The sequence below is a fragment of the Oryctolagus cuniculus genome, chromosome 7 (assembly GCF_964237555.1).
Source record: "Oryctolagus cuniculus chromosome 7, mOryCun1.1, whole genome shotgun sequence".
Lineage (NCBI taxonomy): Eukaryota > Metazoa > Chordata > Mammalia > Lagomorpha > Leporidae > Oryctolagus > Oryctolagus cuniculus.
This window is the reverse complement of record NC_091438.1, coordinates 48335088-48350900: the sequence shown is the minus strand read 5'-3', so window position 1 is coordinate 48350900 and position 15813 is coordinate 48335088. Positions and strand designations below refer to the sequence as shown.

Sequence of the window (15813 nt, the reverse complement as noted above, 5' to 3'; positions counted from 1 at the left end):
GGTGGTTTCCGTAGTGTAGTGGTAATCACGTTCGCCTAACACGCGAAAGGTCCCCGGTTCGAAGCCGGGCGGAAACAGACGTGTTCTTTTTCCGAAAAGAAAACCGTAGGACTCACACTTAAATGCTTGCCCCCAGAGAAATAATTGCTCCGATTCCATAATGATACCTGCATGGATACAACCATTTTACTATTGCTCACTCATTTTGCAAGCTTGGGGGGGGGTTAGATGGCTACATTTATGGGCTAGCTAGATAAATTATAGTACAGACATGCTATGCATGACTACACTGAATAGAAAACTGATCTAGATTGCTTTGAATACATGGTACTGGCAGAAAACTTAACTAAAAAGTGAGTTTTGAATTAATTCAGAGCAATATTTGGAGTTCAAGAAACAAATCCCTAGGAAGATATTTATTTCAGCCATGGAAGACCAGCATTCCATATGGGGTTCAGTGACTTTCCTACTTGTTCTTCCATCAAAAGCTCAGGAAACGTTGGGACCAAAATTTAGAAATGATACACATAACTTGGATATATCTCATAAACATAATGGGCATCATTACCTGAGAGTGGGGAGAAGCCACATACAAAAAAGTGCACAAGGGTGCTTCAAAAATTTCATAGAAAATGGAATTAAAACATTCGTTTTGGTGAAACATTTTTGAAATCCAAGCATTTTTTTCATGATATGATATTTTTGGGTGTACTTGGTGAAGACTGCTCATCCGAATGGATTTCAAAAAAAAATTACAGCCAAGGAAACTTACCTTTGACAGCCATTTTCCACAATCTTCTTGAAGTGCCCTTGTACAGTCGTTGACATGAATTCAAAAATAGGCAATTGTGAGTTCTGGTGATAATAATCAGATTAGTGATTACCTAAGAGAGAGAGAGGGAAGGAATGGCTTGGAAAGGGGCTCCACACACCTTCCTTGAATCATAGTAATCTTCTGTAACTTGAACTAGATGCTGACTGCATTTATCAAAATTAAACATACCGCACTAATTACTTCTTTTTAAAAAGTGCTGTACCATAGTGCAATAATTTGCCATGTATACTGTAGTGCAATAATTTATTGTTCCCATAAAAACTAGGATACAGAGAGTAGAGACAAGCCAGTCTGGACCATGGCTTTTTATTATGCTTTTTATTGTGAACTCATTCAATGCTCAATCTGGTTTGGTGTTAATAAAAAAAAAAAAAAAGAAAGAAAGAAAGAAAGAGAGAGAAAGAAAGAGAAAGAAAGAAAAGTCCCACTGGTATTTGAAATAGCTCTCCTGGGAGAACGGCTAAACCACATTATTTCATTGGTGGAAGATCCTTTCCCAGGTCCCTGTGAGGCAGCAGTTCACCGTTGTGGGTATTTCCCCTCCAGTTGTGACAAAGAGCACGTCCAAGTTTCCTTCTTTGACGTGGTCGGCTCCAGGTTTGTGCACGGTGAGGTTTACTCCTCTTCGGATCGCTTTGAGCCAGGGACCTCCCTCCGCGCCAGTGGCTGCAGGAGTCCAAGCCGAGCTACACCGGTCCCTTCGCCAGCTGCGGGCTGGAAAGTGTCGTGGTGCACTGGTTCGAATTGCAGACCTCCAGGCTGGAGAAGCTTGCTGGCAACCATTGTGCCGCCTATCATTTTGCGACTTCAAAAATAAAGCGAAATACTCTCTTCGCTGCCTCCTTCTTGGACGGGTAGAGATCCTTGAGCGTTTCTCTCCCATGCGCGTCTGCGCTTCTTCCTCCCGCTTTTTCCACACAGTCACGATTCCCACGCCTGGGATCGGGCCGGTGCTTCCCCGCAGGCCTCCTGGGAGGTCTCCTTGTCTCAGCGACGCCTCTGCTTTCTTTGGCTCCTTTTCCAGCGTCTGCTTTTGGCGCGGTCACTCACCCGCACCAGTCGCACCGACCTCACGGACTCCGCCGAGGGCAGCCGGGCGGAGCGCGGAGTGGGAAGCGCCAGCACGGAGCCCACGGGCGCGCTCGGCTCCCCGTGATCACAGCACGGCTCCCGCCCGGGGTCGCTGACTCGGGCGTCCCTGGGGCGCTGTTTCCGAAGCAGGCTGCAACCTTTCTGATGTCAGGGTTCTAAGGGGAAGGACAAAACCGGGTCTCAAACATTCCTGAAGCTTGGAGTTTGCGAAAAGGAGTGGGGGGGGGGGGCGGCCCGCGGAGGTGGTCCAGCGGCTCCTCCAGGGACCTGTGGGGGCACAGCGAGGCGCAGGCGTGCAGCCAGGCGCAGGCGTGCGGGGCCGCAGGGAGTGCGAGTTCCCCAGAGGCTGGCGCCCGTGCTGCTCCTGCAGGAGAACGGACACTGCCCCCTCTGTCCCGCAAGACCCTAACGTGTTCGTGGAAACGCGGGGTTTGTTAAACTGTATGGACGGGGGAAGTGACCGATGGCGGCGGGAAGAGAACGAGAAAGGCACCACATTGTCTAATCTGAAGCCACCAAAGTGCCCGCTTCATCTACGTGGCTTTCAGGGACACGTATTGTTGGCTACTTTTGTTATTGGTTTCCGTAGTGTAGTGGTTTTCACGTTTGCTTTACAGGCGAAAAGTCCCCCGTTCGAAACCGGGCGGAAACAGACTTTTCCTGAAGCCAGGAGAACAAGGATGGGGTTAGGGTGGACACACCACGCAGCTCACGTCAACCAGACCCCATTTCTCTTCTCTGCTCCTAGTGGCCATTGTCACCCCTTTCCTGCCATCCCAGCTCTTTAGATTTACAATGGTGAAATGCTTTGATTTTTTTTAAATTTTTTTATTTGAAACAGAGAGTTAGAGAGAGGTAGAGACACTTAGAGAAGTCTTCCATCTGCTGGTTCACTCCCCAAATGGCCACAGTGGCCGGAGCAGAGCCAATCCACAGCCAGGAGCCAGGAGCTTTTTCCAGGTCTGCCACATGGGTGCAGGGGCCCAAGGACTTGGCCATCCTCTGCTGCTTTTCCAGGCAGCAGTTATAGCAGGGAGCTGGATAGAAAGTGGAGCAGTTTGGACTCGAACTGGAGCCTATATGGAATGTCAGTGCCTCAAGTCACAGTGTAGGCCCCTCAGGTTTCTTACAGTGAGTCTTCTCCACAGGCCTCAGTCCTCTGCCTAGGCTGACACGGAACCAGTGCTTTCTGGTTTGTGAGCTCCAGAGGGGAGCTGAGGAGGGGCCTGCTTGTCTTCCCATCCTATGGGAACACAGTGGCAGAACCCACTGATTGGTGGAGAGAAACTGAATTTAAATCCGCATCTGGATCTCAAACCAAGCTGATACTGTCAATATTCCTCAGGCACCCCAGTTGAAAGTATATATTTACATTAACCCACCCCTACCCCAGAGGATCCTCAGGACACTGTGAGGGTTGCACGCCCCCTCTGAAGGTTCAGGCAGCTGACAGTTTTAATAGTTGGAACTCCAACATGTGCTGAGTGCTTCGTGTGGCTCCCAACCCCTTGCCCACACTCTCTTCTACTTTGTCCCTGGAGTTCTCAGCGCTGTCTTCACTGGTGTGCTGTCTTCACCGCAGCCAGAGCTTTGCCTTCTCTCCCAGGAGAGCTATCGAGCCCTGGTCTTAGATGGTGTTGCTTGGAAGGGCTTGGGTGGCCAGTGGAGGATGGCCCAAGTGATTGGCCCCTGCACCCATGTGGAAGACCTAGAAGAAGCCTCTGGATTCAGCCTGGCACAGCCCCAGCTCTTGAGGTCATTTGGGGTGTAAACCAGCAAATGGAAGATTTTTCTCTCTCTCCCTCTCTCTGTCTCTGTAACTCTGCCTTTCAAATAAATAAATAAATCTTAAGAAAAAAAAAGCTGTTACATGAAAGCTATAGGCCCATAATAATTTCACCACACACTGGAAAGAGGAGAGGTGAACAGCTTCTCACTTCTGCAGGCTCAAATGCCAGGAAATACCAGCCTCTCCAGGATAATGGATAATCAGTAGACACTCGCAGACTAGTTTTCCTGACATGCGCCATCAAACAGAGAATGCATCTCTGTCAATCACCACCTAACAGAGATCACCCCAGAAGTTCACTTGAAAACATCACACTCAGAAACCCCCTGTGATGCCCCTGGTGGGAGAAATCATGATGCAAAAATTAAAGAAAGAACAAAAGCCTTGGTCCAGGAACCAGGTTCAGCATGCAGGAGTCAAGAGCTCTGTTTCTGCGCATGGGAGAAACAGAAGAACCAAGGGATCATGAGCCCACAGCACTAGGGCCCAGGTCTGCCTGTCGGGTGCAGGTTCCTTTGGCTCCAGTGATGCATCTCACATGGGCATATTGGCATGGGCAGAGCCCCAGCAAACATCTGGCAAGGAATACTATGGAGAGAGTTATCTGCATGCTCACTGACCACAGTATAGCAGGAGAAGAAGCATTGGCTTCTCATCACTTCCTGTGGAAGCCAACGCAAGATCTCTGAAGATATAAAGGAAAGCAGGAGAACAGGTGTCTGACACCATGAGGATTCCCCTCTGGGATAGTGGCTTGGCTGAAAGCCATAAAAGAGGTCATCTGGCAGGGTTCTTTGGATGCGTGTAACCAGGTCATTACAGACAACAGTTGCAGTTATTGGAAGTCTGCAAGCTAGCTTAGAAGTTTAGCTATCAACACCCACAGCAGAGCAGCTGTGGGGAGTGCCCGCCAAATCCTCCTGTTGCACCAAGCTCTTAGTCAAGCAGGGTGGCCCACTCCCCTTGTTGGAGGTTCAAGATCCCTGAATAGTAAGCTTGTGCCTACAAGTAAGTGAAGAGAGGGACACTAATGGAGTTCATAAACCACCTGGAATATGACTTAGTGCCATTCCAGGAAAAGAGCAGTTTCCAAGTTGGCTGATATTCGAAGCCGTGTATAACAGCCATAAGGAAGCAGTTGCACAGGCAACGCTACACTGTGGACACAGCTGCACAGGGGCTAAAATGTGCATGATACATCTTCCTAGTGCACAATACAACGACCTCTGTGGTGCTCTCATGAAGCCAACCAGGCTTCAGAAGATTTTGAAGGTACTTGCACAGAGTACAGAAACTTCTTTTTACAAATTATTATTTATAATGGTGAGAACGCTGTTGATAAAGCAAGCACAACTGAGGCACACGCTTGGGGACCAAACACTGCTGTGGGTGTTGTATCACAGATGTCAAATGCAAGTCCCCCAACGGACCTCACCGGCGCCAGCCCATTTGGCCCGAGGACTGGTTTCCTCCTCAGTGTGTGTTTCAGGCCTCCTGGGCTCCCAGCAGGTGGTCTGGGAGAGTGGAATGACATGGGGAGGCGGCTTATGTGGGGACAGCAGACAAGTAAAGACGAGAGACAAGAATGTGCTCCGCGGGCAGCACCTGGTAAAAATGCAACAGCAGCCGTCCCTGGGTGGGCTCGAACCACCAACCTTTCAGTTAACAGCCGAACGCGCTAACCGATTGCGCCACAGAGACTCAACTCTGAGAACACAGGGACCGATCCTTCCGGTCAACTTCCGGCTTTGAAGGGAGACGTTTCGGGCTTTAGAGCCCGGCCACCGCCGAGAGGCGAGCGGGAGCCGCGGTATGCGCCACGCTGGCAACCGGTGCTTAGGGTGGTCGGGCAGCTGCGGGCCAGCTGCGTGGTCTTCTTAGCCTCAGGAGCCCGCGCCTGGCAGTCAACGCGGTCCGCCTGCAGCCGTTTCCCGTGTGTTGTAAGCCTGGTTCCATGGTGTAATGGTGAGCACTCTGGACTCTGAATCCAGCGATCCGAGTTCAAATCTTGGTGGGACCTTTGCCTTTAACTTACTAAACTGCCATTTTGATCATTTAAATGGGATTTATTACCGCTCCCGAGGTCCTTCCGCCTTGTAAGGGACAAGAAGGCAGCTCTGCAGGGAACAGACTGCTCTGGCCCTCGATGCCTCCAGTCCCCGGCCGCCTCTGGAACCTCATACGTTCATCCAGCTCTAGGGCACTCTGTGGAGTCCGCGTTCCAGAAATGGGTTCTTTACAACGGCCAGGTCCCCAGGACAATGACCGAGCCTGGGGGATCCCAGTCCTGGGCGAGGCTGGGGCTCCTGCCCTCGCCATGCACGAAGGGGCGGAGGCACACAGGGCGCCCTTGGTCCTGCTGGGGCTGAAACCTGAGCCCGTGGGGAAATCACCCACCGCTATCAGGGACAGGTGGGAAACGCCGGTGTCTGGACCGCGGATTTGGATCCCGGCAAAGTTTGGGTGGGACCTACTCGAGTGGGTAAAAAAGACTCTTATCCAGGACACCCAGGATTTCTGGGCGGGAGGAGCAGGGGAGAGGCCGTCTACAGGTCCCAGGAGAGAGCTCCCGGCCTGGCACTAGGCTCCGCCCAGCGGGCTTTGCAAAAACCACCGTACATCAGTCAATGAAGGACTCTTTGCAAGAAAAGGCATATTTCATTAAAAGAAGAAAAACATCCTTGTGCTATAATGTTTGTTAAAATTCCTTTCAGAGAAAGAGCAAGTGAGTCCAGAACGGAGAGATGTTTGTGTAGAGGAGAGTAGCCCACAATATTTACCCTGCGTAGGATTTGAAAAGTACATAACCTGCTTTGCACGGAGGGTTTGCACACTGCAACTTAGTAGCCACCTGCTCTTCAACTTATCAAAGCCGGGGGAGAGGCCGGCGCCGCGGCTCACTTGGCTAATCCTCCGCCTAGCGGCGCCGGCACACCGGGTTCTAGTCCCGGTCGGGGCGCCGGATTCTGTCCCGGTTGCCCCTCTTCCAGGCCAGCCCTCTGCTGTGGCCAGGGAGTGCAGTGGAGGATGGCCCAGGTGCTTGGGCCCTGCACCCCATGGGAGACCAGGAAAAGCACCTGGCTCCTGGCTCCTGCCATCGCATCAGTGCGGTGCGCCGGCCGCAGCGCGCCAGCCGCGGCGGCCATTGGAGGGTGAACCAACGGCAAAGGAAGACCTTTCTCTCTGTCTCTCTCTCTCACTGTCCACTCTGCCTGTAAAAAAAAAAAAAAAAAAAAAAAAAAAAAAAAAAAAAAAAAAAAAAAAAAGAGCCGGGGGAGAGTGCCAACGCAGTGCCCCACACCAAAAATTCTGCAGCCGACAAATCGCACAGCCTCATACGCCCCGAACTCTTCACACGCGCTCACTTTGCGCCCCTCACGTCCCTGGGTGCCCTTCGCCTTGAAGCACGCACAGCGCACGTATGTGCCGCCAGCGGTGCCGCGCTTTCTCCCACAGCACTGGAAAGCGGTCGTGAATCTGCAGCAGGTCCCGGACCAGCAGCCCCTGCTTGCTCTATCTACGTAGCTCCGACCCTTACGCGACGTCACGGGAGGTGCCCCACCCTCCCCGCGCCCAGCAGCTGCTCCACCAGCAGACCCTAGGCGAGCTCAGAGTGACAGCTGTGCCCGCCCCGTCCCTCCAAACCCCACCCCTGCGGGCGCCCCGGCCCTGGCCTCGGCCCTGGTCTGTCCGGACTGCACCCGTTCTTATACTGCGTCAGGCTTAGGAGTTTTGTCCGAGTGCCGAGCACCCTTTTCGAATTCATCGCTGTCGATACACGCAACATTTAGGGTCATCCAAGAGTATCTTTATACGGGAACTAAGCAAGACCACCTTCAGCACAGTGCACTCACGTGTGCGTAGCTCATTATTTACGTGGCTTTCTTCTGCCCAGGCTCTGGGTCTGCTCTGATACAGCTTCCTCATGGAAGTACCTCCCAGCACAATTTCTGGCGCAACGGCTAAAAGCAGTGCCCTGGAACCCTACTACGACCTGCGGGCCAAGCTGGAGAGGAGCCAGCAGAACGTCTAAGACCTGAGAGAGAAATTCCTCACTGCCAGAGCTACTGTTTACTTCCTGGCCAACCGCCTGCAGAGGCACGGAAGGTCTGCAGAGCCACGGGCCCAGACTGAGAAGTGGACACTCTCCACTGTATCTTCCCTCTCCATCGTCACAGTGAACTCCCTGACTGTGCTCTCATGGAAGACCCAGGTGGAGCCTCAGTCTTCAACCTGTGCCCAGACCTGGCTGTTGTAGGCATTTGGGATCTAACTCAAAGTATAGCAGATCTCTCTTTAAAAATAAAAGAGGAGCATAGCGGGTAAAGCCACTGCCTAGGGGGCCTGCGCCATGGCTCACATGGTTAATCCTCTCCCTGCGGCACCGGCATGCCATGTGAGCGCCAGGTTCTAGACCTGGTTGCACCTCTTCCAGTCCACCTCTCTGCTGTGGCTCGGGAAGGCAGTAAAAGATGGCCCAAGTGCTTGGGCCCCTGCACCCGTGTGGGAGACCAGGAAGAAGCACCTGGCTCCTGGCTTCAGATCGGCGCAGATTTAGGGGGTGAGCCAACAGAAGGAGGACCTTTCTCCCTTTTTCTCTCTCTCACTGTCTAACTCTATCTACAAATATGCTGGCATCTCATATGGGTGCTGGTTTGAGTCGGCTGCTCCACTTCTGATCCAGCTCTCTGCCTGGCCTGGGAAAGCAATAGAAGAAGGCTCAAGTCCTTGGGCCCCTGCACCCATGTGGGAGACCCAGAAGAAGCTCTAAGCTCCACACAAAGTGAAAGATTTTACATCCCCTGATTCCCTCCCCAAGTGGCTAAAACTGACAGGGCTGGACAGGCCAAAGTGTCTCCACTTTGGTGGCTGGGTTCCAAGTACCTGAGGTATCTTCCACTGCCTTCCCGGTAGCTCACTAGTAGGAGTTGGATGCAAAGTGGGGAAGCCACAACTTGAATCAGCGCTCCCATAGAGGCTGGTGGCCTCAAAGACAGACGTGTAACCTGATGTCCAAAAATGCAGCTCCCAAGAAAGTTTTTTAAATCTTCAAACTATTCGGGGATTACTGAAACTCCACACAGGAGAACCATCAGTCCTACAGTCCTTGGTGTCCTCCCAAACAAGGAAATCACTGCTGCAATTCCCAGGTCAACGTTTCATTGAAGAAGCCCCAGGGCTTGCTGCTTGCAGTGGCTCATGACTTAGATGAGGCCTAGGAGATGTGAACCCTGGCATTGCCTCATTCAAATGCAGTCCTCTCGTCACATTGCTCTACCTTCCATGAGCTTCTCGTTCCTCATCTCTAAACTGGGGAACACTCAGGAGTCCAAGGAGTACAGGAGTGACAATCCCTGCACATAGCCTGGTGCCTGGGTTTCCTGTGTGGTGGAGGGGACTGTGCGTCCTCCCCATAGACAGTGACCTCGGCTGCATGGCCACCTGTCCGCTGAGGAGGGCGCGACTCTGTTTCCTCAGGGTGTGAGGAGTACAAAGACCTCATTGCATCGGTGCTGGAGGAGAAGCCTGACTTTGAGGAGATGCGATCAGCTGCGAGGCTGGGGTAAGGAGCAAGTTTGTGCAAGGAGAAGTGGAAATATCATGGCTGAACCGGACCAAGACTATCAGTGGGGTTGTGGGGTTGGGGTGAGGTAGGGCGTGGGGTTCTCCATGAAGTAACATATGGGTAAAACAGATCTAATGCCTGGGTAGGACACAACAGTGCATGTCTAACTGTGTGTCCCTGACCCATTTTCTTAACTTTCCTGGGCTGGCTCATCTGTAAGAGGAAAGTGCTGACAGCATCTCCTGCAGAGGTTCACGAGGTCAGGCTCACCAGTACAAGTGGTTGGCACCATCTCTGACACACATGGAATCTCAGTGATCTGCTGTACTTGCTAGACTTGCTCTTTCTTATAGACATGGTGACTGTAACTAATGGCATTTTCTAAAAAGATTTACCCTATGTTTGAAACTCTCTAGGAATGGGCAATGCCGGCCTTGAGAAAGTAATAATTCATTTTCTAGGCAATAGCTGCTCAATTATCCACTTCCCAATAGCACTATAGTGCTTTAAAAATGGGTAGAGAAGAAATATTTTTAAAATCAAAGAGTATTTGTAAAAGCTGGAAAACATCTCTTGTAGGAAAGTTCGTTAATGGTGCCAGTGCCATGGTGTAAATGTTAAACTGACACGACACCAGTATCCAGTATTTGTAGAGGTTCGACCCCCGTTACTCCTCTTCCAAGCCAGCTCCCAGATGATAGCCTGGGAAAAGCAGCGAAAGCTGTCCCAAATGTTGGGCCCCTGCAACAAATGTTGGAGAAGAGGAAGAAGATCCTGGCTCCTAGCTCTGGCCATTCCCTGCCCCAGCATTTGAGGTCATCTGGGGAATGAACCAGCAGATGGAAGATCTCTCCCAGCCTAGCATCCGTCTCTCCCTTTTTGTGTAGCTCTGACTTTCAAATACACAAATAAATCTTTTTTTAATTATTGAGACCATTTCAGAGCGTGAGGGCTGGTGCTGTGCAATAGTGGGTAAAGACAATGACAGCAGTAGTGGCATCCCATATGGGGGGAGGGTTTCTGGTCCCAGCTGCTCCACTTCAAATGCAGCTCTCTGCTGCAGCCTAGAAAAGCAGTAGAAGGTGGCCCAAGTCCATGGACCCTGCATATGCATGCGACCCAAAAAAAGCTCCTGGCTCCTGGCTTCAGATCACATCAGCTCTGCTGTTGTGGACATTGGGGGAATGAACTAGCAGGTGGAAGGCCTCTCTCTTTCTCTCTCTTTCTCTCACTTTCTCTCTCTCTCTCTCTCTCTCTCTCACACACACACACACACACACTCTCTGCCCCTCTCTGCCAGAATGTAACTCTGCCTTTCAAACTAATAGATAACTCTTGGAAAAAAACACCATCTCAGGAAAAGAGCTGTCCCATGAAAGGCAGGTTGTGTACATGGACTGTGGAGTTGGCTGAAACTTTCCCGTGCTCCCTTCACTCTCCTCTATGGGCCACTGTGCGTGCATCAGATGGTCTATGCCAGTGGTGGCAGGGTGACTCAGGCGAGATGTCAACCAGGAACACTGAAAATCATCTGACCCACCCAGGACTGCACTTGACACCTGAGCCCAGCGATGTTTTCAGCCTATATGCCTTTTCAAGGAGAAACTTCTAGGCCTGTCTACACAGATGCTACAGCTCAGTTCAGACAGACGTTTAGAGGAGTTGGGCCCTCTTCCTCCCACTTATAGCCATCTGACCTCCAAACGGTGTTCATCCCTCTGACTCTGTGCACGGTCTGCATCTGTTGGCTTATGTGAGTGTGGTTCAGTAAAACCCAGGTTTCTGAGTCCTGCCTTTATCACTCTCCTCCGCTTCCATCCTCATGTGCCTCCTGTGTCTCATTTGGTCCTTGCTCCTAGGGCTCCTCGTGGATCCTAGGGTTCTTCTGCCTCAGCCCTCGCCTTCCACTGCTCTCATGCCAAGGCCACCATGCTGCATCATTGGGCTGGGCCCCAAAAGTGTGATCGAATCTCACACATGGCCCAGTCTTCCTCATATTGCAGCACTGGGTGTGAGAATGATGTGAATGTGCTGGAGCTGGGAAGCAGGTGACCATGAAGCTTGTTCCCCATCAGCCTGTCAGTGCAGCCCTCAGGCCCTGCAGTGGAGTTCAGGAAATTAGCAGGAAGCCTTCTCTTAAGCAAATGTGAATGCCTTGCCTGACTGTAATTCTCTCCTGGACAGGATGCACCTCCAACCTCTACTGGCAGGTCCTGGATTCCATTGTTCAGCTGTATGATGAAAACAGGGTCCTCAGGGAAAAATACCAGAGATTCCCAGTGTGCAGGATCCCTGCTTGCAGAGGTAAGTGGTGAGGGCACAGCGGGAGGTCTTTGAAAATGTTGCCTTCAATGAGTCTTCTCATGAAAGAAACTACACAGAGAGCTTTTAGGTCTTCTTCTCCCAAAGAGAACCCAACAGCAAGGAACACGAACTTTTAGGGAATAGCTTCTGGGTTTGCAATTGCCTCCCCTACAATGGATGGAACAAATCAAAACCAAACCCCAAATCCTTCCCTAAGAAGATGGGTTGATGGGAAACAACTAAGGTATGAGAAATGAGCATTTTTCCACTTTTCATTTAAAAAAAATTTTTTTTTGACAGGCAGAGTTAGACAGTGAGGGAGAGACACAGTGAGAAAGGTCTTTCTTCAGTTGGTTCACCCCCCAAATGGCTTCTACAGCCCGCTGGCTGTGCCAATCCGAATTCAGGAGCCAGGTGCTCCCTCCTGGTCTCACATGCGGGTGCAGGGCCCAAGCACTTGGGCCATCCTTCACTGCCTTCTCAGGCCACAGCAGAGAGCTGGACAGGAAGAGGAGCAACGGGGACAGAACCAGAGCCACCATTGGGACAAGAACCCAGACTGCTGGCAAAGCGGCTCACTAGGCTAATCCTCCACATCACATTTTATTAAAGAACTTTTTGGTTATTTACTGAAGATATCCCTGAAATGCCCTAAGGAGAAATAACTTTGCAGAATGTTGCTTTCCCCTGGGCACAGGGGCACCAGCCGAGAGCTATGCCTTGCTCTTTAGTTGGCAATTTCCCTTTTTCTGCTTCTGCTCACTTCTTTCCCCCAGCCCTGCCCTCTAACTCTACAAGAACATTGACAAGTCTCACGGGGCAAAGCGTGTTCCTGTCCCAGCAAAAGTCATGCTCACCCTGTAGAACTTGTCCAGCTTCCTCCAGGTGGAAGCCCTCCCTCTGCCTTCCCTGACAATCTGTGATGTAGCAGAACCATGTTGGTGTCTAGCTCGGGTTTTTCACCTCTGGGTCATGTGGGTTTATTCATTAGCCCCTTGTCACCATGATCATCTCACAGTCTTGTTCTTGTCCAAGGACCCTTGTGGTTCTCACACTGTAGGGCTCTCCCTGTGGCCCCACCCTCCTATGAAATGGATTTAGGAAAATTTTCCTGCAAATTGTCTTCTCTGTGCTGTAACAAGGATGTGAATGTGCATGTTTGAGATATGACTCTCATCCCGGGACCTGACAAAGACCTTTATTTTCCCCAGGGGCAGCACGGAGGGTAAACTGAGGCTGAGGAGGAGCTGGTGGGGGTCTGGCTAACTAACCTGCAGCAGCAGCTGGGAGCAGGGCTCTTGGCATCGGGAGGTGCTGGGGCCCTGTGTCCCACACCACGGGCAGCTAGCACACTTCAGGAAACTCTGCCTTGCATGTGCTAGTGCCACCATCTCCTTCCGGCCTGTGGTCTACTCCTGTAACTTCTCCCCTTCCCCTCAGTCGGGCTCCCCCTGGCCTCCATCTCCATCAGCTCCAGCACCAGCCCCAGGCAGTTATCAGCAAGACCACACAGAAGATTGTTCATGAGTTGTTTTTGTTTGTTTGTTTATCTATTTCAGGTAACAACTGAAGTATTAAATGACTTGTTTAATTTCAATACCAAAAGTTAAGTCACCAATAATTCTCCAGTTGATGAGAAAATAAAACAACAAAGCAAGTCTAAATCAAAGAAGTCACCATTCTGAGAACCAAATTACATGGCGGGACCAATGGACCCTTTGCTTGCGGAAATCCCAGCCCTTCCGTCTACAAATGTGATAGCCCCTAAGACACCAATGCCCAGATCAGGAGAGGATCCACAAAGGCCCTCATCCTTTTCCCTCCCAACTCCAGCCTGGAAAGAGCAAGGATTTGCGTCCAGGAACAGGCAGAAAAAAGTCCCTGTAGAATGTTTACCAGCTCTCTGGCACATGTTCATTTTACTTGAATGGTAGGGTTTAGAAACCTCAGAAAATAAATTTTATTGAACGTACATTTTGTTGCCTATCTTTTTTGTACAAGTTGAAATTAAAACTTTCTTTCTCCAGCTTGAAACAGCAATGTCAATCCTTTTTAAGGTGTTGTTATTTGGAAGGCACAGTGACATGCACACACACATACACACACAGAGAGCGAAAGGGAGAAAAAAAGAGATAGAGATGAGAGAGAGAGAGAGAGTGAATGAATCACTTTTCTTGTCCACTGACTTGTCTTTAGCAATCCAACATAAAGCTGGACATCTTTGCCACATTCTTTTTTTTCTTTTCTTTTTTTTTTTTTTTTTTTTTTCAGGCAGAGTGGACAGTGAGAGAGAGACAGAGAGAAAGGTCTTCCTTTGCCATTGGTTCACCCTCCAATGGCCACCGCGGCCAGCGCACTGCACTGATCCAAAGGCAGGAACCAGGTGCTTCTGGTCTCCCATGGGGTGCAGGGCCCAAGCACCTGGGCCATCCTCCACTGCACTCCTGGGCCATAGCAGAGAGCTGGCCTGGAAGAGGGGCAACCGGGACAGAATCCGGCGCCCTGACCGGGACTAGAACCTGGTGTGACAGCGCCTCAAGATGGAGGATTAGCCTATTGAGCCACGGCGCCGGCCTAAGCTGGACATCTTTGAAACACAGGAAGCCCCAGGCTTACCAGACCTCTAGGCTAGCAGGCTGATTCAGGTAAGCACCAGGAAGACACTTCCCCCACACCCTGGTGTGGGAGGGGCCTTGGATGAGAGTGTGCTTCAGATGGTGTTCTCCATGTGCTGGTTCAGTGAATGCTGACGTCCATCAGCGACAAACATAAGGCAGAGCCCCACAGTTTCCATGCTGGGCGTCAGCCGGCTCTTGACAGACTCCTGTTAAATTTTCCTGCAGACTTTCCAAAGCTCACTCTTTACTGCACTGATGGAGTTTGAGCCACCTAGTTGTGTAGCCTGGGTATGTTGCTTGTGGGACTTGTCAAGTGACAGGCGCCGCCGGGTGGGAAATGGAGATGACAACAGCAGGCCCAGAGGGAGAGTTGGGAAGAGCATGGGAGCATAAAACGACCCTTCCCTGACCGGGAATCGAACCCGGGCCGCGGCGGTGAAAGCGCCGAATCCTAGCCACTAGACCACCAGGAACACACAGCAAGCACTGTCTGGTCTGTTTCCCTAGCAGCAGCGGCTGCGTTGGACACGCAAGTCGGAGAAAAACTAATCCATGTTACCACACCAGCGCCTCGTCCTGCCTTCAGGGAAGTCCCGGGAGGCCGCCCCCTGCAGATTCCCGCCAAAGGGCGAACCGCACTGGATGCACCAGGAGCCCCTTCCCGCAGGCAGCCTGGCGTCCCGGCTGAGCTCAGAAACCACGCAGCCTTGCGGAGCAGACAGCGGGTCTCCGGGGAGGTGTGTACAGGCGCCAGGGCACCCGGGGGTGGCCGGCGGGAGGGAGACCCGAAGGCGCCCCGGGTACAGGGAGCTGAGTTGAGCCGCTACGAGCTCCGACGACAACGCACACAAAGCAGGGACACAGACGCCCGAGGGAATCTCTCCCAAGCAAGGGCCTTGAGATCCACAAAGACCACGACGAGCCCGTCCCCCAAACCCTGCCGCCCCTGAGTGTTTCCATCTCAGCTGGAGCTCGGTCCCCATCCTCCCCACGCTCAGAACAATCCCAAACACGAGGGCTCTGACGCCGGGGCGTTCCTCGACTCCACATCTAACCCGCCAGGAGCGCGTGTGTTCCTGTGGCTCGAGGACGGGCCTTGCTGTCACCCGCTCCTTCCTCCTGGTGACGGAGTTCAAGCAAGCGGCGCGGACCAAGGCGAGCAGACCCATGTCCCTCGCGCCCCCCGGGAGTGCCACTGCGCTGTCCTTGCGCGCCTCCGTCGGCTCTGTCCTCCGCTTCAGCCTCTGCCAGGCCTGCTCCGGGCCCAGGGACCGTGGCGGGTACCGGGCAGCTCCCGGGGCCTCCCGAGGAGGAGCTCCAGCTGCTCTTTCGGGGACGTGCGGGGACGCGGCTTGGCGCAGGCGTGCGGGGCCGCAGGGAGTGCGGGATCCCCAGAGGCTGGCGCCCGTGCTGCTCCCGCAGGAGAATGGACACTGCCCCCTCTTTCCCGTAGGACCCTAACGTGTTCGTGGAAACGCGGGGTTTGTTATCCTGTGTGGATGGGGGAAGTGACCGATGACGCGAAAGGCACCACATTGTCTCATGAAGATACCAGGGCACAGGCTTCATCTGCATGGCTTTCAGGGAAATATTTTAGCAGGTACGGTTG

General features: G+C 52.1%; 4 non-coding genes across 4 annotated transcripts; 2 read left to right on the top strand and 2 right to left on the bottom strand.

Annotated features, from left to right (window-relative positions):
• The first annotated feature begins 4 nt into the window (after window positions 1-4).
• TRNAV-AAC (transfer RNA valine (anticodon AAC)) lies at window positions 5-77 on the top strand. The gene has a single exon. It is a non-coding gene; the product is annotated as a tRNA-Val (tRNA).
• A 5266-nt stretch (window positions 78-5343) lies between these two features.
• On the bottom strand, window positions 5344-5417 carry TRNAN-GUU (transfer RNA asparagine (anticodon GUU)). The gene has a single exon. It is a non-coding gene; the product is annotated as a tRNA-Asn (tRNA).
• Window positions 5418-5664: 247 nt separating this feature from the next.
• Window positions 5665-5736, top strand: TRNAQ-CUG (transfer RNA glutamine (anticodon CUG)). Its single transcript has one exon. It is a non-coding gene; the product is annotated as a tRNA-Gln (tRNA).
• An 8869-nt stretch (window positions 5737-14605) lies between these two features.
• TRNAE-UUC (transfer RNA glutamic acid (anticodon UUC)) lies at window positions 14606-14677 on the bottom strand. Its single transcript has one exon. It is a non-coding gene; the product is annotated as a tRNA-Glu (tRNA).
• Between the last annotated feature and the right edge of the window lie 1136 nt (window positions 14678-15813).